This window comes from Balaenoptera musculus, chromosome 3, assembly GCF_009873245.2.
Source record: "Balaenoptera musculus isolate JJ_BM4_2016_0621 chromosome 3, mBalMus1.pri.v3, whole genome shotgun sequence".
Lineage (NCBI taxonomy): Eukaryota > Metazoa > Chordata > Mammalia > Artiodactyla > Balaenopteridae > Balaenoptera > Balaenoptera musculus.
Window position 1 is genome coordinate 109552386 of NC_045787.1, and position 25399 is coordinate 109577784.

A 25399-nucleotide genomic window follows, 5' to 3' on the forward strand; every position below is an offset into this window, starting at 1 on the left:
CACTACTGTGTATCCACACAATTTACTTATCCACTCTCCAGATGATGGATATTTAGGTAGTTTCCCCTTTCTCTGCCATTACAAACAATGCTGTAATGATTTTTTTTAATAAATTTATTTATTTATTTATTTAATTTACTTATGGCTGCACTGGGTCTTCGTTGCTGTGCGCGGGCTTTCTCTAGTTGTGGAGAGCGGGGGCTACTCTTTGTTGCAGTGCACGGGCTTCTCATCATGGTGGCTTCTCTTGTTGCAGAGCATGGACTCTAGGCATGTGGGCTTCAGTAGTTGTGGCACATGGGCTCAGTAGTTGTGGCTTCTGGGCTCTAGAGCGCAGACTCAGTAGTTGTGGTGCACGGGCTTAGTTGCTCCGCAGCATGTGGGATCTTCCCCGACCAGGGCTCGAACCCGTGTCCCCTGCATTGGCAGGCGGATTCTTAACCACTACGCCACCAGGGAAGTCCCTGTAATGATCATTTTCATACACTTCTCTTTGTACCAGTGAGTGAGAGTTTTCCTGGAAGAGACACCTACAAGCGGAATTGCTAGGTTGCAGGGAATGAGCATCTTCAATTTTAATTGATATACACAAACTGCTTTCCAAAATATATCCAATCACTATTCCACATTGTTTCCAACCTTCCAACATTGTTTCCAACCTTCCAACATTGTTTCCAACTTCCCACACTCCACTCCTTTGCCAAGATCACACTGATTTGCAAGTTGCTAAATTCAACAGACACTATCATTTTAGTTGACCTACTGTTCAACATATTTAGCCACTAATGGCTCCTTAATATACTTTTGGCTTCTATAACCCCAGCCCTCCCAGTTTTCCTAGCACCTCTGGCTTCTCCCATTCTATCTACCAGACTTCTTAAAAACTGGTGCTCCTCTGGACTCAGCTGTGGGTCTTATTCAGACTCCGATTAAGTCTTTATTCAGACTCTGATTAAGTCTACATTCTTCCCCTACATTCTCATGGCTTAAAATACCATCTATATGTCTATACTACAAATACCAAAATATACTCCACATCAAGCCTGTTTGATGTCCTTTGACTGAGGAATATCAATCTTAATACATCCAAAATTGATTTCTTGATCTCTTTTCCCTACCGCCAACAACTTCTGCTCCAGTGATCCTCATCCTACCAACCACCTGCTCCTGCTGAACCCTCCCTTCAACCTCTCTCCACATCCACTCCATAACCATGGCCTCTAAAATATATTTTGAATTTATCAGTTCACTTCCTTCTCCACTGCCACTGTTCAAAACAAGCCGTCATTTTACCTCAGACTTGGACAAATGCTACAGCCTTCGAATTGGGACTCCTAGTCCCCCTCATCTCTCTCTAATCCATATTTCATACAGCAGCTAAAGTGATCTTTTTTTAAAAAAATTAATTTATTTTATTTATTTATTTATTTTTGGCTGCGTTGGGTCTTCGTTGCTGCGCGTGGGCTTTCTCTAGTTGTGGCAAGCGGGGGCTACTCTTCGTTGTGGTGCGCAGGCTTCTCACTGCGGTGGCTTCTCTGGTTGCAGAGCACGGGCTCTAGGCGCATGGGCTTCAGTAGTTGTGGCGCACGGGCTTAGTTGCTCCGCGGCATGTGGGATCTTCCCAGATCAGGGCTCGAACCCGTGTCCCCTGCATTGGCAGGCGGATTCTTAACCACTACACCACCAGGGAAGCCCTAAAGTGATTTTTTTTTTAAGTGATCTTTTTAAAACACAAACCAGATCATTTCACTCAACCCCTGCTTTAAAAATTTTAGTAAGCTTTCCACTTGCCTTAGGATAAACTTTAAGGTACTTAACATGGCCTACAAAGCCAGGATTTGACTTTCTACTGATGTGACTCCTGCCTATCTCATTAGATTCATTTTTATCTCACTGCCCTCCCCTCCCAGCTCCCACCAAGGGCCTTTTTTAGGCTTCTTGAACTGTGGCGCTCTTTCCAGCTTAAGAAAATTCATGTAGACAATTCCTGTTTCCTTCAGAGTACCTGATCACAATTAAGTATATACTTATTTTGATGTTCATTAATATTTCCTCTCCCACTAGACAATAATCAGGGAATGTGCTTGTTTTTCAGCATTGCATACCTAGAACATAACCTAGTAGACAATCACTTAAGTAAACTAATGAACTTCACAACTTGGTTAGAAAGTAGAGGGTCTCTCATTTACTAGGGGTTATCTCATTTACTATCTCATTTCCTGCATTCAATATATTATCAACCCAATAAAGCATTAATATGGATACTAAATGAATTCGGTTGTTTTTAAAGCAATTTCTCTAAAAGAGTTTATCTAAAAGAAAAAAAACAACATATGTACAAGAAAAAAAAAACACTTGTACAGAAATGATCAATTTCTATTTTTACTTAAAACCTACACTCTCAAATGTTCACCAAATACAAGTGCTAGACTGTAAAATCTCATAATCATACTTGGCAAACTGAGATGGTATAAAAACTGAGTGTTTCAGTAACAACACCCAGAAAGAAATGATCTGTTCAAAAGAGTACTGCAAGACTGCTTTCATTTATAGTACCTGAGGAAGCCAAGAGAAAATAACACACGTCAAAAAGGCAAAATAAAGGCAATTTTATTACTTAAAAATGCATATAGCAAATTAAACAAAAGTTAAAAAGCATTACTCAGCAAAGGTTCTTTAGAGTTTACACTAAAAAGGAATTATTTCTGATTAATTTCATCTTCATCTGCATATGTGGAAGACAAGTGATAATAAAGTATCTGGGTTTCCTAAAATATATTTAGTGTCTTAGAATATTACAAAAAAGGTTAAGAGAGAAAACGCTAACGTACTAAAAGAAGAAGGCATATACTCAAGGCTTGTGAACTTAAATCAGCCCCTATCCTAATTACCCTAACTTCTTATTAATAAGGTCCTATTAAAATGTAAATAAGAATATTGCTTTAAAAGGTAGTTAAGGTCATTTAAGGCTATTGCTCTTTAATCACGGAATACAAATTTATATATTAAATGAGTTATTATGGCAGAGAGAATATTTACTTTGAAAAATCAATTTATAAAGTGATAAGAGTAAACCTATTGTCAAAATATTTTCTACTTCAGACTTGTAACATATTTAAACAGAACTCAGAAGGAATTCTGAAGGCTTTATAACTCTGATTTTAAAATCTGTCTCTTCAATATAGACCAATATTATATATACGGTACAACATTAATACTGTAGTTAACCAGGGCATATGTTGTGTCACACACTGCACTAAGGCTAAGGATATAAAAATAAAAATTACCCATCATCTCCAAGATTTGGTTGCAGCTAGACCAACTACAGAAAGGTGGCAGGAGGATAGGAGGAGGGAAGGCAAGGAAGAAGAGGAAGGGAGGGAAGTTAGTTCTGAGCAGAAAGAATACCATGTGGAACAGCCCTGAAGAGAGAACATAGCATACACCCAGAGGGAATAGAGATAGATCAAGAGTAGTTGGAAAATAGGGTTGGGGAAGTACAAAATGAAAGGTAAGGCTGGAGAAATACATGGGATCAGACTAGACCTGTGGGTTTGTTTCTGAAATCTGAAAGACATAAGGATACCTTTTCAGAGAAAATTAATATCTCCCAGATCTTGAGTGATGACTTCTTAAAAATTATATTAAGAATCTGGTACGGATATAAAATTAGGTATGAACTCATTACGTTATATAGCTCTTATGTAACCATAACACTAAAACAACTTTAAAAATTAAATACAAAACAAAAATTTAAATAACACTAATGTGGGACTTCCCTGGCGGTCCAGTGGTTGAGACTCCATGCTTCCACTGCAGGGGGCACGGGTTCGATCCCTGGTCAGGGAACTAGGATCCTGCATTCCACGCAGTGCAGCCAAAAAAAAAAAAAAAAAAAAAAAAAATGCTAATGTAATAGATTATGTTGTTTTACATAAACTATACCAATGATGTATTCAATCCTGGAAATATGTAGCCTTAGGTCTAGTTTTTTTTTTTTTTCTTTTTTTTTTTAGGTCTAGTTTTATACACACACACACTTTTTTTTTTCAGCTGTGCCACATGGCTTGTGGGATCTTAGTTCATCGACAAGGGATTGAACTCGGGCCCTTGTCAGTGAGAGCGCAGAGTCCTAACCACTGGACCACCAGGGAATTCTCATAGTTCTATATTTTTAAACCACTTCTGTAATTTGACTTCAATAACACTACTGCATAAAATGCTTATAAATATGTAAAACTAAACAGATTTAATAACTGCAAGTGTTTATTTGCTAATTTAGGGAAATACAACCTTATATATACTACCATACCAGCTAGTGGTCCTTAAATGTCAGTTTTTTTTTGTTTTTTTTTTTTAAAAGCACTTTTCTTTTTTATAGCTACTTTATTTATTTATTTTATTTTATTTTTGGCTGTGTTGGGTCTTCGGTTCATGCGAGGGCTTTCTCTAGTTGAGGCAAGTGGGGGCCACTCTTCATCGCGGTGCGGGGACCGCTCTTCATCGCGGTGCGCGGGCCTTTCACTATCGCAGCCCCTCCCGTTGCGGGGCACAGGCTCCAGACGCGCAGGCTCAGTAGTTGTGGCTCACGGGCCCAGCTGCTCCGCGGCATGTGGGATCTTCCCAGACCAGGGCTCGAACCCGTGTCCCCTGCATTAGCAGGCAGATTCCCAACCACTGCGCCACCAGGGAAGCCCTAAATGTCAGTTTTAAAGAGGCCCACTTGTTAATTCTGGCAATCTTTCTTGTTCATTTGTGGTTCAGTACCTTAATGAAAACTACATTAAATGTGTATCTAGTATAATCACTGCTGAAGTTTGGAATAAAACACTCACACTGCAAACAAACTGTTTCACGTTGATTAATTACAAGATGGGATCTACCAGATACATCTCACAGTGAAAATATGATACTAACTACTAAGCCGGGGTTTGGCCTGCCTATACTAACATATACCATGACACGATCCAATTTAACTCACCATCTTTCCCTGTCTGAGCATCATCAGTACAATGCTTTATAACTTGGCACAAACACAATAATAAACAAAATCTAAACACAGCAACAAACTCCCAAGGGATTACTTGGCTATAAAGCAGTCCTTTAGAAGTTACATAAAACTCATTAATGTACAAGAATGCCCAGTTAGAAAAATAATACAGAAAATACAACATTACTAAGGAGTTCTAAGAGAAATGAATTCACAGTTTAGAGGGAAAAAAAAATCACTTTGGTACAGGATGAAGTAGATTATAAGGAAACAAATGAGATAACTGTTGCAGTAACCCAGGTAAGAAATGAAAGCCTGGATTAAGGCAGTAATAGTAGGAGTGTTGATAATGTAGATAAAGGGTTTGGATTCAAAGATGTTAAGGAGGTAGAATCTTGGGGCCAGACAGATGTGAGATGTAAAATGGAGGAATCAAGGACAACTTGCAGGTTTCTAGGAAAAACAATGATAGTGATACATCCTCCAAGGCAAGGAAAATAGCAGAATTTAGGGGTGAGGGGATTGAGAAGTAGTAGAATAGTTAATTTGAACATGATCAACACTTATAGGGACTATCTGATCAGCTTCTAGGTTCACCTCACTCACCCCCAGCTTTTCTCAAAATTCTCTCCCCCATTCACATAGCTGTACTAAGAGCAACCATGTTACAATGTAACCTATAGTGTGATCCTACCTCCAGGGTACAGTTGACAGATAAAGTCTGAATCCTTAACTAAAGCTAGGCCAATATGCAGACCCCACCTGTTTTATTTGTATCTCTATATGTATATGTAAATGGGTATCTACACACACACATATGTATATACACATATATGTATACCCACATTTATACATACATACACACAGATATATATATATATACATATACATATATACACACACACACACACACACACACACACACACACACACACACACACACACACATACAATCAAACAAAAAATCCCCTAACAACCACCACAGTAAATAGGACCTTGTAACTAACTGCTCAACCCTAAGGCAATCCTCAGACTCAAATATCCACTAAGGGCCATTTGATCTGCTAAGACAAAAGTTGACAAACTTTTTTAAAGCCACACAGTAAATATTTTAGGCTTCACAGGCCATAAAGTTAGGACTACTCCACTCTGCCACTGTATCAGCAAAAGCACCTACATACAATACATAAACAAATGGGTGTGTTGTCTGTGCTCCAATAAAACTTTATTCATGGACACTGAATTTTGAGCTTCCTATAATTCTCACATACCACAAAATATTCTTTTGACTTCTTCCCACCATTTAAAAAAAATGTAAAAACCATTCTTAGCTCTCAGGCCATACAAAAGCAGGCAGTATTGGGCCTACTAACCGTAGTGTGTCAACCCTTGTGCTAAGGCAACACAGAACTGCCCTCTCCTATTTCAAATGTCCTCTAAGTGTCAGAAAAGCAAAATCTTTCTAGTGGACAGAATTGAAAATCTTCATTTGGCTGCCAAAGAACTCACTCCATTTGCAAGGAAGTAAGTCAACAAATGAAGGCCCATGCAATTTGCCGGTTCTATCATTTACCTTCTACTGTACCTGTCCAGCAAGATACCGTGTTAAGTTTCGGAACAATGATACCTTCCTCTCCCCTCCCCTCATGAGAGTTTTAGCTATTTTTTTTTTTCTACCACTGTGTATCAGTTATGCTGGGGATGGTTAAATTCAGTATTTAGTCCACAATTTTCAAACATGTGACAAAGTATATCTAGGCCTGATTAACAAAGAGTATCACCTTTAGAATCTGGACTCAGAGAACAATGACCTCTGGATGTGGTAAGTAGATATGAATTTGGGTTGTTTCCACAGAAGAGATGAGAGTGTTTGCTGGTATATAGAGATAGTGAGATTATGTTAAAGAAAATATTTAATATATATAAGAAAAGTAGGACTCTGTGTGTGTGTGCTAAATAGCCATGGAATGAATGAACTGGACAACTATGTTTTAGAGTGTCCTTTACTCCTCTTCTCTCTGGGATGTAGCCCACTAGCCACAGCTGTGGTCCAGAGCTGGACATATAACCTAACAAGTCCCTTTCCTGAGATTTGAGACTGAGAATCAGGTCAGTCTCTCTGATGGCAGAAGCTATAAGATTTAAAACTCAAAAGATATTAGTAAGTGTTAAAAACTGACCTGCAGCAAGAAAGAACTAACTGAACACACAAAGAGTATCTTGTGTGAAAAAAAAAAAAAAAAGAGTATCTTGTGAGACATAAAGAGATACTCCTGACCACATATGGAGCCCCTGGATCTAGCTGTTCCTGAGTTCTAGTTGTCCTCCTATGGATTGATTGCCTTTCTGAGAATTCATGGATACCCATATGTTTCCAAAAAATTCTTCTTTTTGCTTCAGTTAGGTATGTGTCACTCTCCTAACTAAAACAAAGTACCTATTGGACAATCTAAACAGGGATATTCAGTTGGATCAAAGAGTTCTGGTGAGTTTAAAACACTTAAAGATGGTAGCTACAACAACAAAAATGGAAAAAATCACCAGGAAGAGTGAAAAGAGAAGGTCAAGGTGGAAATTCATAAATATCAATATGATTAGCAGAGAATTAAGAGTCTGCAAAGAATCAGCTAGTAGTAAGAAAGGCAGGAAAGGGACAGAGTCATAAAAGTCAAGGAAAAAAAAAACAGTATCAAGGAGACAATGGTTAACAATGTCAAGTATAGAAAGAGGTAAAGGAGTAAGCAATGATTATACAATTTGTCAATGTAGAAGTCACAGGTGGCCCTGATAAGAGCAATTTCACTGGCATGCTAGGATGAGAAGCCAGGCTGAGGGTTTAAGAATACATAGGAAGTACACAACTCTACCTATGAAGTATTCTTCCCATTGAAAAAAAAAAAAAAATCCAAGCCTGAATCGGAGCAAGCTTCTAGATGTAATTACCAATTTACAGGAAAAACAGTGGACAGAAGAACATATTACATGAAACCACAGGGATGCAATCAGCAAAATCCAGACTGTGAGAAATCTCATAGGGCAAAGGCTTGGTTTCTTTAACAAACCAATTGTATAGGAACAAGAACAAAAAGACAGAAAGAAAAGAGGGTTGAGACACACATCAACACAATATAATGTATGAACCTTATTTGGATCCTAATTCAGACAAACTGTTAAAACAAAACAAAAACTGTAATTGGGGAAATTTCAACACCGAGTAGAATATGTGATGATATTAAGGAATTACTGTTAATTTTTTTAGTAAAATCTTAAATTGGATTATTGTTTTATTTCTTAGAGATATACAATAAAATAGTATAACACAGTCTTTATTCTACTAGTGAGTCTTCACTGATTGTCCTCAAAGTCATCCAGCCTGCTATAGTCCCATAGTTAGCTGCATAACAAATATTAAGAGAGATACAAAGCGATACAGGGATTCAAAGGAGATAAGTCACTACTGGGGTAGGGAATCAAGCAAAACTTAAGGCAATGGTATTTGCATTGTGCCTTAAAAGATGACGAAATGTTAAGAGATAGGGAACAAGACTGGAAAAGTGATATTCCAGATAGAAGAAATGATAGCAATTGGAAAGAGGTGGGAAGGCCTATCTATGAAGAGTATTGACTCTACTCACCTTTCCATTAAACTGTCCCTACCCTAGTGATGACAAGAAAAGGAAAAGTCAAAGTGAAATGTCATAACCCACTAGGCAGCTCCAAGCTGACAAAATCATGGGAGACCCATTCAGGCCCAAAGCAGACCGAGGAAGCCCAGTCCCAGGACAGATCACGACAGTATCTGGGTAGCCAAACCATACTGGCTTTCCAGAGCAATCCATTCATGTCAATCTCTGGGTGTGGGGCGTTACTGCAAGTAGGGGTGCTCTCCTTAAACCAAAGGGAAAAGTAGCAAGGTAACAGGTCAGGTTAGCTTTAAGCAATTTTTAGTCACTGACTACACCTTATTTCACAATTAACTGAGACTGGCAAACACCCTCCCAGAAATCAATATAATTGTTCCAACTTTTCAGAGGAAATAAAAAAGGAAATAGGAAAACCATAATGAAGACTGGGGGTTCAAAAGCTGGAAATCCTTTACATTATACAGGACAGTTTTTATAGTAACTTATCCGTAGAATAGAGCTGGAAATCCTTTACATTATACAGGAAAGTTTTTATAGTAAGTTATCTGTAGAATAGAGCTGAAATAAAAAATAAAATCTACCATATGACCCAGCAATCCCACTCTTGGGCATATATACGGACAAAACTATAATTCAAAAAGATACATGCACCCCCTATGTTCATAGCAGCACTATTCACAATAGCCAAGACATGGAAACAATCTAAATGTCCACTGACAGATGAATGGATAAAGAAGATGTGGTACATATATACAATGGAATACTACTCAGCCATAAAAAAGAACAAAATAATGCCGTTTGCAGCAACATGGATGCAACTAGAGATTATCATTCTAAGTAAGTCAGAAGGAGAAAGGCAAATACCATATGATATCACTTATATATGGAATCTAAAACATGGCACAAATGAACCTATCTACAAAACAGAAACAGACTCAAAAGACATAGAGAACAGACATGGGGGCAGGGGATGGACTGGGAGTTTGGGGTTAGTAGATGCAAACTATTACATACAGAATGGATAAACAACAAGGTCCCACTGCATAGCACAGGGAACTATATTCAATATCCTGGGATAAACCATAATGGAAAAGAATATAAAAAAGAATGCATATATGTATATAACTGAGTCGCTTTGTTATACAGCAGAAATTAACACAACACTGTAAATCAACTATCCTTCAATAAAAAATAAATTTAAAAAATAGTAAAATAAAATCAAATCTAAGTTATCCATTTTTATAATACACACTGCACTTCTGGGTCACTGTCCAGGTGTGCCTTCAATATTTAAGACTACTTCTTTGGGGACTTCCCTGGTGGCGCAGTGGTTAAGAATCTGCCTGCCAATGCAGGGGACACGGGTTCGAGCCCTGGCCCAGGACTATCCCACATGCCGTGAAGCAACTAAGCCCGTGCGCCACAACTACTGAGCCTGCGCTCTAGAGCCCACGAGCCACAGCTACTGAGCCCGTGTGCCACAACTACTGAAACCTGCGCGCCTAGAGCTGCAAGAGAAGCCACGGCAATGAGAAGCCTGGTACCACAACAAAGGGTAGCCCCCGCTAGCAGCAACTAGAGAAAGCCCACACACAGCAACGAAGACCCAACACAGACATACATACATACATAAATAAATAAATAAATAAATTTATATTAAAAAAAAGACTACTTCTTTGATTTTTATGAAAAATACTATGAAGAGAAGGCCTCATACATTTTGGACTCCATTCTAAACCAGTAGATGGCCACAAAAGAAGAAATACCTGTTTTCTTTGTTCCTCTCAGGTACACATAAAACCATGACATTTACCTTAACTCTTAAAAAAATGTAAGATACGTAATTTTAGAAGGCTTCACCTTCTGTCATCTTCTGTAGCTGATAGCTACTTTTTCCCCTACAAATAAATACTGATCACTTGCTCATACAGCTTTTTTTTTTTAAGAGTACCCTTTTGTGAAATCTTGGGTTGGATATCACATTCAAATTCAACCTAGTAATTGTATAAAATATTGGGGAGGACACAAAGAGGTATAAATATAGTTCTTGCTCTAAAGACATGACAGATCTATAAAAAAATTACAATACAAGCAGAATGCATCAACTGTCACAAAGGGGGTACAGTATCTCAAGAGCACAGAGAAGGGAATGTACATCATCTGACAAGCAGAAACTGAATCTGAATGAAAATATGCTATCTTTAAGAATGCTTAATTACACAGCTTCAAAGCACTGTAGAATCACCTTTACACCTCAAAACTGTAGACCATTTTCCAATAATCACAGCTAAGCTCTTTTTTTTAAAATCAAACAGTAAAAGTTTGGTCACTCACAAACATCCTATCTTGCCTCCACTTGACACAGAATTTTATTGAAAGCAAAATCTGCCTACTGTTCCTGTAGAGCTAACAAAAACCAAAGCCATCAGCCTGCAAGCCACCACAAACTGAATGAAAATGCTGGTGTTAAAAAAAAAAATTTCTTTTTATTGCCTCAGGTAAGTTAACGCTAAAAGATAATTTAAAATAACTTCTTAAGATTTTTTTTTAATGTTTGGAGACTGAAGGAGGCATTGATGAATAAGTAAAATAAACCTGAGCAATTTAAAGAAGCCAGCTTTGTTAAAAACCAGATGGCCACTTGCCAACACTTCTTCATGCACGTAAAACCAAAGATGATTCTAGGCAAGATTCACAGGCCACAGAGGCTCTTTATTAAATGTCAAATTAAGAAAGTTCTCATATTTCAATTTTGATAAGTTAAAGGACAGTTAAATAAAAGGAGCACTTCACAAAGCTTTGCAGAATCAATATGGAAACAAAGCTTTGCGCTTTTAACATTTGAACCCTCAAAAACAAGACATTTTAAACGTCACATTTACAAACATCCTATTCACAAGGAACTATAGCCTAGATTCTGTAAGGAAAAACAGTGGTAACTGGAAAAGGGACTGGCCTTAGTTTAAAATCTCCAACAGGCCAGCAGAAAAGAAATCGCACAATTCTTAATTGCAAGTGACTATGAGAACCCTAAATCGAACTCTTCGTCTTAGTTTAACTCCGTACAAAAGCATTTCAGATTTGTATCTTTGTACAAATTTGCACCTTTGTATCATTCCTACAAATGATACCGTTTGTGAAAGAAAAGGCAATAAGGATACTCCTCAAACTCCTATATCCCATGATCCATCCTCAAAGAGTGGAAGGAACAGCAAAGTGGAAGGAACAAAGCACTGACGTCAATTACGAGATTAACCCCGGGCACAGGCAGCTGGAGGAAAGGCCTACACATCAATATCCAAATGCAAGCTATCGGGGTAACTAGCTAACCGATTCAGAAGTTATGGGGGGGTATTCAAGTATTACACCCCCACATTCCCATTTTTAGTCAGCCCCCTTCGCCAGTCGAAGGCGGAAATTTTTTTTCCTTTTTTTTTTTTTGCGGGGGGGGGGGGGGAGGAGGAGGAGGAGGGGGGGGGAGGAGGAGGAGGAGGAGGTGGAGGAGGTGGAGGAGGACGTACGCAGGATCGCGAGAAGGAAAGCGAGAACTAGTTGGGTAATGATAGCCAGAACCTAGGCCTATTTTCTCTTTAACTAGAAATAACTTGAAATTGAGAAGGGTATTAAAAAGTAACAGATCAGTCGATGGAATTTCTGAGGGAAGGAATGGATTAATGGACGAAAGGGGAAAGGAGAAACAGTGAAAAGATTGATTTCTGGGAATTTTTGTTAGGACTGGGTTAGCCTTTTTAATTAATTTATATTTTTGAGGGTCGGGGGTGGAACGCGAAGACGAGGGAAGCCGGATCGAGCAGCCCTAGCCCGGAGGGTCTCTCCGAGCCCCCAAACGGACCCTGTCCTCCCCTCCCCCCAGCCCCTCCCCGCGGCCGGGCCCGGCCCTCAGTCCGTCTGTCTGCTCTTCTCACCTCCAGTCCCGGCTCCGCTAGGCCCGAACCATTTCCCGGCTGCGGCAGAGGCGGCGCCGGGCCTGCACCTTCACCGGACGCGCATTCGAACCCGCTCGGGGGGCGGCGACAGACTGCCAAGGGCGAGGAGCTCCGGGCGGCGGCGGGGGTTCGGCAGGTCTCGAAAAGCGCAGGCGGCGGCGGTGGCGACGCACCTCACACAGCACAGGCGGAGGTTCCGCCCCGCTCCATGACTGTCGAGCCCAGATCGGGACGACTGGCTGAGGAGGCAGGGGCGGGCTGACGAGGACCTGGCACCGGGATCCCCCGCCCCATCCGCTGGCGGCGGCAGCGACGGCGCTCGACTCCCGCAACCAGGACAGTGACTGACGCAGCGGCCGCGCCACCCATGTGACCAGGGCAGGGCGGGGACGAGGCGTCACGTGGCGACGCCGCGCCCCTCCCCGTCAGAAAAGCGGAGGCTGCGGATCCTACAGCGCCGGGAGGTGACGCTGGAGGTGGTGACGTGCGCGGCGGTCGGGTCCGACGACGACGAGCTGGCCGGGTACTGGCCCAGGTGGCCTAGGTCCGAGCCCCTGAGCCCGGCGGCCGCGTCTGACAGGGCGGGACAGGCAGGATCGGGCCTCCACACTTCGCGCGCGCACACTTCGGCGCGCACACCATCCAGCGCGTAGCCGCTAGCGAGGTTCAGAAGGGCGGGGTCGGGTGGAGCCGGATCTACTGGTTCTGGGGCTCAGGAGGTCAGGCAGTCCGCCCCTCCTGAGGGTGTGGCCGAAGCCCCCAGGCCCGTGGTGCGGAGCTGCTGTCGAAGCCCGGAGCCGGTGGGGCGGCCCTCGACAGGTCCGGCCGGAAAAGGAAGTCTGCTGGGAATTTCTCTGCAGGAGGCCGTCTAGAACCTCGCTTGAACTTCTCAGACGAAGCCAAGCCAGCCCTTTTTCTTGGTCATCTAAACAGCTTCTGCTGTTAATACTTTTTTTCAAGATATCATTCCGAACACTTTTCTTCAGTTCTTAACATCCTGCCAGTCAGGGCAAGCTATAATTTAATTGAGAGTAAAGCCATAGTTATAGATTAGACAGGATTTTCAAAGGGTCTCATAGAACCCAGTACGGTAACTGTCCAGAGAAACTACTTTGGGTTCATTATTTTGGAAAACACTTTATAATTTCCTGCTTCTTATCTGTTTTCTTTCCATGAAGGAGCCTCATGAAGGTGTTTTTTTCACTCTCTACTAATTTTGAAGCAAGCATTTTAAAGATTTTTTAAAATAAAATTCAAGGATTTTGAGGAGCTTTATGATAAACTATAAAGAGTGTGCATATGAAAATGTTTTTATTAGGCTTAAAAGCTGGTAATTCATCAGCAATAGTAGTATAATGTTTTTCTTTTTAAAATTCTGAAGTGACCACATATTCTTTTAAGCTAAACTCTTTATATAGATTTTATCTATCTATATAAATTAGGAAATGATTTCATGCAAAACTCAAAATGAACTGTGACAAAATATAGTGAAAAATAATTGGCAGTCCCATCCCTGCCCTTCAACTACTCCAGTTCCGGAGGCAATCACTTAGCATTTTCTAATGTAGCCTTCCCAAGATATGTTGTAAATATATATTAAAATACACTTATATGTACCTCTTTTATGCAAAAGATAACGTACTATATACACTGTTAAGTTCCTTCCTTTTTTCACTTAAAATATCCTGGATATCTTTCCATATCACTGTGTAAAGAAGTGTCTCATTCTTCCTAGGAGCAGTGTAATATTCCACTGTATGCAAATATCAATTTATTTTAACTAATCTCCTACAGGTGGACATTTAGGTTGTTGCCAAGCCATTACTAAATTACAAACTAAGCTGCAACTAATAGTCTCATAAAATGGATAATTATACCAATAACTCATTAGACCGCAATCTTTAAATCAAAAGGTATTTTCAGTTTGGATAGAGATTGCCAAATTGTCCTCCATAGATGTAGTGCCAATTTCACGTGTTTTCTTTTGTATTCTGCCTTGGAAGATTTACAAGCCTGTATAGGAAGGGAGTGAAGATGGAGACTGACAACAAGAAAGATCATCATTTTACACAATTAAAGAAGTATTAAAACATTGAATATATGTCATAAACTTTACAAGAAGATTACTTATTTTGGTGTAAATGTTACTTGGCTAACCAAAAGATAATATGCTTTTTGTTCCATAAATTATCACGATAATTTTTCAATATAAATGAGACCTTACGTAAAAACCAAAAGAGGGGACTTCCCTGGTGGCACAGTGGTTAAAAATCCGCCTGCCAGTGCAGGGGACACGGGTTCGATCCCTGGTCTGGGAAAATCCCACATGCAGAGCAAATAAGCCCGTGTGCCACAACTCCTGAGCCTGCGCTCTAGAGCCCACGAGCCACAACTACTAAAGCCCGTGCGCCTAGAGCCTGTGCTCCACGGCTAGAGAAGCCACCGCATTGAGAAGCCCGCGCACCGCAACTACTGAGTGCCTGTGCGCATCAACAAAGACCCAACACAGACAAAAAAAACCAAAAAACAAACAAAAGGGGGGCTGGGGTGGAAAAAATAGACTTTCCTTTGGAATTATTCTGCAAATCGGAATTTCTTTCCCTTTTAACAATGAGAGAAAAAATTCCTAATTATATATTTCTCAACTCGTAACATTTTAATACTCTGTCATTTTATTTAATCAGATGCATCCATTTTAACAAAGTGAATTTTCTGTCTCTAACTTCATGTTCTAGAACAATGTAAGTCAACTGCACGGTTTGGTGTAATATCAGAAAATACCAACCATAGAACTTTAAGAGAAAAAAAATCTCAAAGAAAAATATGACTTTTATTAACAGGCAATATTTGAACAAAGTATTCAGTATATATTGTTACAGCAGCAATTCTCAGTAGAGTTCTGGGGTGGTTTTTTTTGTTTGTTTTAAAAATTTTTACTTATTTATTTATTTATTTATTTATTTATGGCTGTGCTGGGTCTTCGTTTCTGTGAGAGGGCTTTCTCTAGTTGCAGCAAGTGGGGGCCACTCTTCATCGCGGTGCGCGGGCCTCTCATTATCGCGGCCTCTCTTGTTGCGGAGCACAGGCTCCAGACGCGCAGGCTCAGTAATTGTGGCTCACGGACTTAAGTCGCTCCGCGGCATGTGGGATCTTCCCAGACCAGGGCTCGAACCCGTGCCCCCTGCATTGGCAGGCAGAGTCTCAACCACTGCGCCACCAGGGAAGCCCCTGGGGTGTTTTTAAGTCAGATTTTTGTGGAGGTATAATTTACATACAGAGAATATATATATATATATATATATATATATATATATATATATATAAAACTGAGTCACTTTGCTGTACACCAGAAACTAACACAACATTGTAAATCCACTATAGTTCAAAAAAAAAAAAATTAAAAAGTAATAAAATTTACATACAGTAAAATTTATCCTTTTCAATGTATGGTTCTATGAGTTCTGACAAATGCATACAGCTATGTGACCACCACCCCAATCAAAATATAGAACATTTCCTTTACCCCCAAACATTCCCTCTTGCTCCTTTGTAATGAATGCCTCACCTCAACCCCAGTTCTTGGCAACCACTGATGTGCTTTCTGTCCCTATACTTTTACCTTTTCCAGAATATCACATGAATAGAATCATACAGTACGTAACCTTTTAAGTCTGCCTTTATTCACTTAGCATAATGCCTTTGAGATCCATCTATCGTTGTTGCATGTCTCAGTAATTTATCTCTTCTTATTGCTGAGTAGTATTCTATTACTATAACATAGCCTGTTTAGGCATTCATCAGTTGAAGGACATTTGGGTTGCTTCCAGTTTTTAATGATTATGAATAAAACATATAAACATCCACGTACAAGGTTTCACTCAGGCTTTAAAATGATTTTCTGAAAGTCACTTCTAGACATAGGAATTACTAAGTCATAAATATATCTACATAAATATTATTCCGTGTTATTTTAGAAACTCAGATAATTTATTCATTATGTATCAAATGTTTATTAAACATCTACTATATAGCAGGTACTGTTCTAGGCATATGGATAAAACAATGGTCAAATGCTGGCACCAAAAAAAATAGCACCAAAATGGTGTGTTGATAAGGCAAAGCTGAGTTTATTACTTACTGATAAAAGAGACCGGTGCCTTGATGTTTTCAGTAGCATTTCCAAGGGGAAATTGGAACACTTATAAGGTTTTGGGGTCTGTTCTAAGGGGGTTTTTCAGTTTAGGGGGCTTGATTAGGATTGGATAAGAATCATGGTATAATAGGTTAGGATTAGCACACACAGCAAGGTAAAGGTTTTAAAGCGTCTTGAGAGTGTATTAGTTTTTATTGCCGCTTTAACAAATTACCACAAACTTAGAGGCCTAAAATAACACAAATTTATCATCTTACAACTTTATAAATCAGAAGTCTGACGCAGGTCTCCCTATGTTAATATCAGAGTGTTGGCAAGACTGCTCCTTTCCGGAGGTTCTTTACCAGGGGCTCTTTTCCATCTTCTAGAGGCTGCCCACATTCCTTGGCTTGTGACCCCTTCATCCATCTTCACAGTCAGCAAGGGCTGGTTGACTCCTTCTTAAATCACATCACTCTGACCTTCTGTTCTGCTTTCCTCTTCTACTTTTGAGAGCCCTTGTGATTACTGTGAACCAACTCAAATAATTTAGGATAATCTCTCTATATTAAGGTCAGCTGAATTAGTAACCTTAATTCCATCTGCCACCTTAATTCCATTTTGCATGTAACATAGCATATTCAAAGGTTCCAGGGATTAGTACATAAACACCTTTGAAGGACCATTATTCTGCCCACCACACAGTGTAAACTGTCATTTAAAGTCATCTATTGAATGGGGAAGGGATGGGTTGGGAGTTTGGGGTTAGCAGATGCAAACTGTTGTCTATAGAATGGATAAACAACAAGGTCCTACTATATAGCACAGGGAGCTATATTCAGTGTCGCACAATAAACCATAATGGAAAAGAATATGAAAAAGAACATATACAAGTATATAAATATAACTGAATCATTTTGCTGTGCAGGAGAAACTACACAACAATGTAAATCAACTATACCTCAATAAAAATAAATAAATAGGGAATTCCCTGGCAGTCCAGTGGTTAGGACTCTGGTCTCCCACTGCAGGAGACCGGGGGTTCGATCCCTGGTTAGTTGGGGAACTAAGATTGTGCAAGCTGCGTGGTGCAGCCAAATAAATAAGTAAAATTAAGTCATCTATTGAAAAGTGGAGTAGTTTTGTGTTCATTTAAATGAGACTTTGAGAAGTTTCTGAAATGAAAAGTTGCAATTTTTCTGTTCCTGGTCAAATGTTCCTGGAATAGTAGTAATGTTGAAGATGACAATGAAATAATAAAATTATGTTAATGTTGACAGTAATCCATGTAGATATTTAATGTTGACAGTAATCCATGTGGATATAGACAGTTTCAATTCTCAGTGTCTGACTTTGCAGCCATTTTTCAGCATGAGTTGGAGAACATTAACATCTAGAGCCATGATCAGTCCAAATCTTCACTGTTACGTGAGGTGTCATGATTATGAATCAAATTTCTGGGGGATGGTTGTTTCAAATTGCACAAGTACCAGGTCTTCCCATTCGTAATCCTTCTGGGGAACACTGGAGAACACATATCTCAGTTACCACATCTGAGGGGCAAGGAAGCTGGAGTATTTTTTTAATTATTATTTATTTACTTATTCATTTATTTGTCTGCACTGGGTCTTAGCTGCAGCACGCGGGATCTTCCTTGCCGTGTGAGGGATCTTCCTTGCCATGTGCAGCATCTTCGTTGAGGCACGCGGGATCTTTTAGTTGCTGCATGCGGGCTCTTAGTTGCGGTATGCGGGATCTAGTTCCCTGACCAGGGGTTGAACCCGGACCCCCTGCACTGGGACTCCGGAGTCTTAACCACTGGACCACCAGGGAAGTCCCTGGAGTATTTATATAACTACTCCTGTTGATCACTGTTGAGGGCTTTCTAGCAACTCTGGCCTGTTGCATGTAAGCAGAGCAAACTACAGCAGCCAGAGACGTTTTTCAGGCAAATAAAATCAGGAACATCTGCATAATTCAAAGTTACACTGATATTCCTAAAATGGTAGAGGTGAGGGACATGGGCGAGCAACATCCATGTCTGCTTCAATGATAATTACTGTACATACTATGTGCCAGGCACAAAGCTAAACATTTTCAGGTGCATTATTTAATTTTTTAAACCTTTTCCTCTCTATCTTTTCCGCTACCACCATGCCACTGAAACTACTCACCAAGATCACCATCAGTTCCCACACTGTCAAATCCAAAAGTTGAGTCTTTGTATTTACCTTACTAATGTTTAACACAGTTAACCATTTTCTCTTGTTTGAGACACTTTCTTCTCTTGGTTTTTGAGATGCCACACTCTCCAAATTTCCCTCCTGGCTGCTGCTTTTCAGTCTCATTTGCAGGAGATCCTTTACCTTTCCCTGACTTCTGAATAGAGGTGTCTCAAGATTTGATCTTTAGCTCTTTTCTCTCTCTTTCTTTCTGGGATTGGCACTTTTTCTGTAAAGGCCAGATAGTAAATATTTTAGGCTTTACAGGCCAAGTGGCAAAAATCAAGGATTTCGTGTAGGTACATAATAGATTAAAATTTTTTTCTGTCAATTTTTCATTAAATTCAAAATGTAGTAATTAAGCTTTGTAATTCAAGTCTACTAATGAGAATAATAATTTTTCTTTTAATTTTACTTGGGATTCAAAGTTAATATTTCCTATCATCAAATGTGATTTCAGATATTCTTCTGTTAATGCTTATCTGTTGTAAAGTTTTATGTATTTCATTTTGAAAACATCTTTTCACACAGATAGGTACTGCCAAATACTGATATCAATCCACTGGCATGTGATATTAGTTAAGAATATTCATTGCTGGGAATTCCCTGGTGGTCCAGTGGTTAGGACTCCATGCTTTCACTGCCGCAAAGTCCAGAAACCTCCATAGGCACTGTAGTTCAAGCTTAGAAAAGATATATGCTGCAAATCTGTATGGTAATAGACATTTTACTTGTAACTTTGGACAGCACAGGAAGTATACAAAACAACTTGATATTGTGATTCAAAAAAAGTTGTTGCTGAAATGACTTGTCTGCAGTAAAATTTCACATATAAACAGTTTGCCTTGTAACTTAGGTTGAACTTGTTAATAAGCATTATTGAGTCTTCAGTTAAAGCTAATTTCCAAGCCATATAGTGTTCAACAGTGGTTGAGGGCACTTATTCACAAAAACTTCCATCTGACAACATTATTCCCAATAGCCAAAAGGTGGAAGCAACCCAAGTGTCCATTGATGGATGAATGAATAAGCAAAATGTGGTATATTCATTAACAAAATATTCTTCAACCTTTAAAAAGGAAGAAAAATTTGCACATGCTACAACATGAATGAACCTTGAGGATATTATGCTAGGTGAAATAAGCCAGTCACAAAAAGACAAACACTGTATGATTCCACTTATAAGAGATACCAAGAGTAGTTAAATTCATAGAGACAGATAGGAGAATGCAGTTGTCAGGGGCTGGGGTGGAGGAAATGCGGAATTATTGTTTAATGGGTATAGAGTTTCAGTTTTGCAAGATGAAACAAGTTTTGGAGATGGATAGTGGTGATGGTTGCACAATAATGTGCATGTGCTTAATACCACTGAACTGTACATTAAAAATTGGTTAAGACGTTAAATTTTATGTTATATGTATTCTACCACAATTTTAAAAATTTCTATCTCAGTCCAGAGCTCAAATAATCACAATAATACTTTACCATTACTAAGCATCAAACTGCTGTGTGGTACAGCAAGTCAGATATTCAGGTTTATTTCTAAAAAAATTCCTGGAACACATGGTGGTTACGTCCAGAAGAGCAAATGAAATTCACTGTTGATACTGTTGGTTTGATGACAGACACATGATAAATTCAAATATTGCAACAGGCTTTAACACCTTACATTTTCAAAAGCTTTGTAAATCTGTCCAACTAAGCTTTTTCTCCTCCACACTTATTGGTACCACCATCAATTATAACACATCTTATTCAGCTCAACTGCAGGTTATAATGAATTAGGGTTTCCTCAACTTCTTTGAAAATATTCTCATGTGTAGTTGTCCCACACAGACTACTCTTAGTGGTAATTCTTCAAACTCAACATTGATCCTTGAATAAACAACTGACTGGTATCAGTAACTTCTGTGTACTCATCAAGAGTCAAGTACATATATATGAATAGAATAGGATTGAAAGTCTAGACGTAAGTCCTCATATTTATGGTCAGCTGATTTTCAACAAGGATTCTAAGACAATTCAATGGGCAAACAATAGTCTTTTCAACAAATCGTGCTGGGACAACTGGATACCCATATGCAAAAGAATGACATTGGACTCCTACTTCACAACATACAAAAATCAGCTCAAAATGAATCCAAGCCCTAATTGTAAAAGCTAAAACTATAAAACTCTTAAAAGAAAACATAGGCATAAATCTTCAATGGTTTATTACATTAGATATGACACCAAAAGTACAAGCAACAAAAGAAAAACATAAACTGGACTTCAACAAAATTAAAAAGTTTTGTGCTTCAAAGGACAGCATCAATAAAGTGGAAAGACAAACACCCGGTTTTTGAAAAATGCACAGAGGTTTTGTTTTGTGTTTTTTTGGCTTTCCTCAAAAGGTTAAGCATAAAATTACCATATAACCCAGAGTCTTAAGAATACACCCAAGAGAATTTTAAAAAGTCCTCAGAAAACTTGCACATGAATGTCCATGGCAACATTATTCATAATAGCCAAAAGATGGAAAACAACGTCAATGTCCAACTAATGAATGGATAAACAACGTGGCATGTCCATACAATAGAATATTATTTGGCAATAAAAAGAAATGAAATACTGATATATGCTACACTATGATAAACCTTGAAAACTTTATGCTGACTGAAAGAAGTCAGCACAAAGGACAATACACAGTATGCTTCCATTTATATGAAATGTTCATAATAGGCAAATCTACAGAGACGAAACAGGTTAGTGTTACTAAGGCTGGGTGCTTGGGGGCGAAATGGGTAACGAGCTAATGGGTTACAAGGTCTCTTTTGAGGGTGATAAACATGTTCAACAATTGATTCTGGTGTGGTTGTACAACTCTGAATTGTATACTTTCCATGGGTGAATTGTATGGCATGTTCTTTCTATTTCAAGAAGCTATCACAAAAAAGTTACAGAGTCAAGGAAAACCAGTCGATATGACTACCTTGTGTCTTAATTGACTATTGATGTTGCTCTCAATGTCTTCAGCTCTGAGTAACTGTTCTCACGAAAGGCTAATAATCTTCAACAAGTTTATTTTCTCTGGATATATTTCTTTGGCTGCTACAATCAAACAGGATTTTTAATGCACCTGCCATCAGTAAATGGCTTTCCTTGCTTGCATAATGAGTCACTCAGAAACTTTGTTAAAGCTCTTTTCATTTTTTAAATTGTTTGAAGAAATCAGTTGTAATGAGATATTCCAGTTAAAATTTCCAAGTCTTTTATGATCAGAAGTCCCTTCATTTTGCAATATTCTATTGTTGCACAAGTCAGCCTATCCAGTGTGAGAGGGGACTGTACAAGGACATGAATACCAGGACTCAGAAGTCATTGGGAGCCATTTTAGAGGCTACCTACCACAATGCCTTGTTAAGAAAAGGGAATCAACAAAAAATGTTGCTGTAAAAATGATCCTAATGCAAACATTAAGAAAAGTAGTTAGTACAAATTCACACATAGCTCATAGTCTCTATACATATCTGCATCCTCGAAATAAAATCCAAGTATACTATTAAGGCAAATGAGAATATTAATGATTTTGTTATTATTAATTTATTCATTCTTTCAACAATTATTGGTAGAGTGCCTATGATATACCAGGTAGCATTCTAAGCACTCTCGGTCTTAGGGGCAGTAGTGAACAAATAGTCCTTGTTCTCATGGGGCTTCCATTTTAGTGGAGAAGAAAGACACACACACACACACACACCTCTAAATTTCTGGGTATAAATGTAAAGAAGAAAAAGCAGAGCAAAGGGATAGAATGAGTTCAGGTGTTATTTCAGCTAGGTTGTCTAGGAAAAACTTCTCAAAGGAGATGAGCAGAAGCTTGAATGTGGTCTTTGAATAAATGTTTACTTTAAAACATATGAGCATTAGGTTTTTAAAATTATTGCATAACAAATTGCTCAAAACTTAGTGGCTTAACACAACAATAACCATTTATTATCTCTCACAATTTCTGTGGGTCAGGAATTCAGGTGTGGCTTTGCTAGACAGTTCTGGCTTGGGTCTCTTAAGAGGTTGTAGTCATATGAAGACTTAACTCCGGATGGAGGACCTCCTTCCCAGGTGGCTCCTGGATGTGACTGGCAGGTTGCTGCTGGTTGTTGCTTAGAGGACTCAGTTCCTCTCCATACGGGTCTTTCTACAAGGTTGCTTGAGTATCCTCATACCACAGAGGCTGGTTCATCCTAGAGTGAATGTTTCAAGAGACAAGGCAGAAACTGTAATGCCTTTTATGACCTAGCCTCTGAAGTCACACACTGTCACTTTTGTACTGTTCTACTGGTCACAGAGGTTAGCCCTTACTCTTTTTTTTTTTTGGTTAGCCTTTATTCGGTGGGGGAAGGGACAATACAAGGGCATAAACAACAGGAAATAGGATCTTTGGGAACCATCTAGAAGGGTAGTTATACCAATCCAAACCATAGTTTTCCTTCATATGATTTCAAGCAATTTACACAGGAAAAAAAACTCACTAATGAACAGTAAAGTCTACATTTTTTTTATATTGGTTCAATTTCATTTCCAGTCCTTATCCACATGCATAACCTGTGTACATTAACACTTACAGAAGGACTCCACCCAACATAGCAGAATATACATTCTTTTCATAGTGCACTCAGAACATTTACTAAAGTGTATTTACTAAGGTAGTCCATATTCCAGATCGTAAAACAAGTCTCAATAAAGGTAAAGGATTCAAGTCATACAAGATATTTCCAGGTATTGTAGCTGACCACAGTGGAATTAAACTAGAAATCAATACAGAAACATCTCTAGAAAATCCCCCAATATATGGAAACTGAATAATACACTCTATATACCTATGGGTCAAGAAGAATTCCAAAGGAAAAATTAGACAATCTTTTCTATTTCATTTATAAATTTAAATGTTTATAAAAGTACAAAATCACATTTTGAAAATGTGAGTCTCTTTGTGGGAAGATTTTAACTAAAAATTCAATTCCTTTATAAATACAAGTAAATACAAGTATTTAGGTCATCTGCTTATTCTTGAGTGAACTTGTTAGTTCGGGTTTCAAGGAACTTTTCCATTTTACCTAATTTATTAAATGAGTAAAGTCTTACTATTCCCTTAGGTTCTTTTCAATATATGTGGAATCTGTAGTGATAGCATCTCCCTCATTTCTGATATTGGTAATTTGCCTCTTCTCTCTTTTTGTTCTGAGCTGTCTGGCTAGAGATTTATTGATTTATTAATCTTCTCTTAGAACTACCTTTTCTTTTCTTTATTTCATTTCATTTTATTTATTTGTTATTTATTTTATTTATTGGCCACACCGAGGGGCTTGTGGGATCTTATTTCCTGACTAGGGATCGAACCCAGGCCCTCGGCAGTGAGAGCGAGGAGTCCTACCACTGGACTGCCAGGGAATTCCCATAGAACTACTTTTAGATTCATTGACTTTCTCTATAGTTTGTTTTCTATTTCATTGATCTCTGCTCTTGATCTTTATTATTTCCTTTCTTCTGTTTGTTTCGGGATTTATTTGCTCTTCTTTTTCTAGTTTCTTAAGGTGCAAGCTGAAGTCGTTGTTTTGAGAACTTTCTTTTTCTCTAATATTTAGTGCTATTAATTTTCCCTAAGTATGCATCAGAAGCATCCCACAAATGTTCTGCTTTCATCTTTGGTTAGTTAAAAGTATTTTGTGGGAAAAAAAAGTATTTGGGGGACTTCCCTGGTGGTCCAGTGGTTAAGACTCTGTGCTTTCACTGCTGAGGTCCCAGGTTCGATCACTGGATGGGGAACTAGTATCTCACAAGCTGTGCGGTGTGGCCAAAAAATATATATATATATTTTGTAATATTCCTTTTGAGTTCATGAGTTCATTTTTTTTAATTAATTAATTTATTATTTATTTTTGGTTGCATTGGGTCTTCGTTGCTGCACACGGACTTTCTCTAGTTGCGGCGAGCGGGGGCTGCTCTTCATTGCGGTGCATTGGGTTAATTGCGGCGCGCGGGCTTCTCTTTGTGGTACGCAGGCTTCTCATTGCGGTGGCTTCTCTTGTGGCGGAGCACGGGCTCTAGGCACTTGGGCTTCAGTAGTTGCGGCACGAGGGCTCAGTAGTCGTGGCTTGTGGGCTCTAGAGCACAGGCTTAGTAGCTGTGGCGCACGGGCTTAGCTGCTCGGCAGCATGTGGGATCTTCCCAGACCAGGGGTCGAACCAGTCTGCCCTGCATTGGCAGGCAGATTCTTAACCACTGTGCCACCAGGGAAGTACGAATGAGTTCATTTTTGATCCGTGAGTTATATAGAAGTGTTGTTATTCAGTTTCCATATATTGGGGAATTTTCCAGAGATGTTTCTGATATTGATTTCTAGTTTAATTCCACTGTGGTCAGATATACCTTGCTGTACTGTAAACAAAGAAAAACAAAAGAGCATTTTTGCTCACCACCCAATT

The 25399-nt window shown here is 39.1% G+C and overlaps 1 protein-coding gene across 6 annotated transcripts in view; it reads right to left on the reverse strand.

Annotated features, from left to right (window-relative positions):
* The window catches only part of AFF4 (AF4/FMR2 family member 4), a 97639-nt gene extending 84054 nt beyond the window's left edge, over positions 1–13585 (reverse strand). For 5 of the 6 annotated variants that reach the window (XM_036848450.1, XM_036848451.1, XM_036848445.1 and 2 more), the window contains exon 1: positions 12561–13585. The gene's annotated coding sequence lies outside the window, so the exon portion shown is untranslated. The remainder of the gene's footprint in view (positions 1–12560) is intronic. The other variant, XM_036848446.1, reaches the window with a different exon arrangement.
* Positions 13586–25399: the final 11814 nt, after the last annotated feature.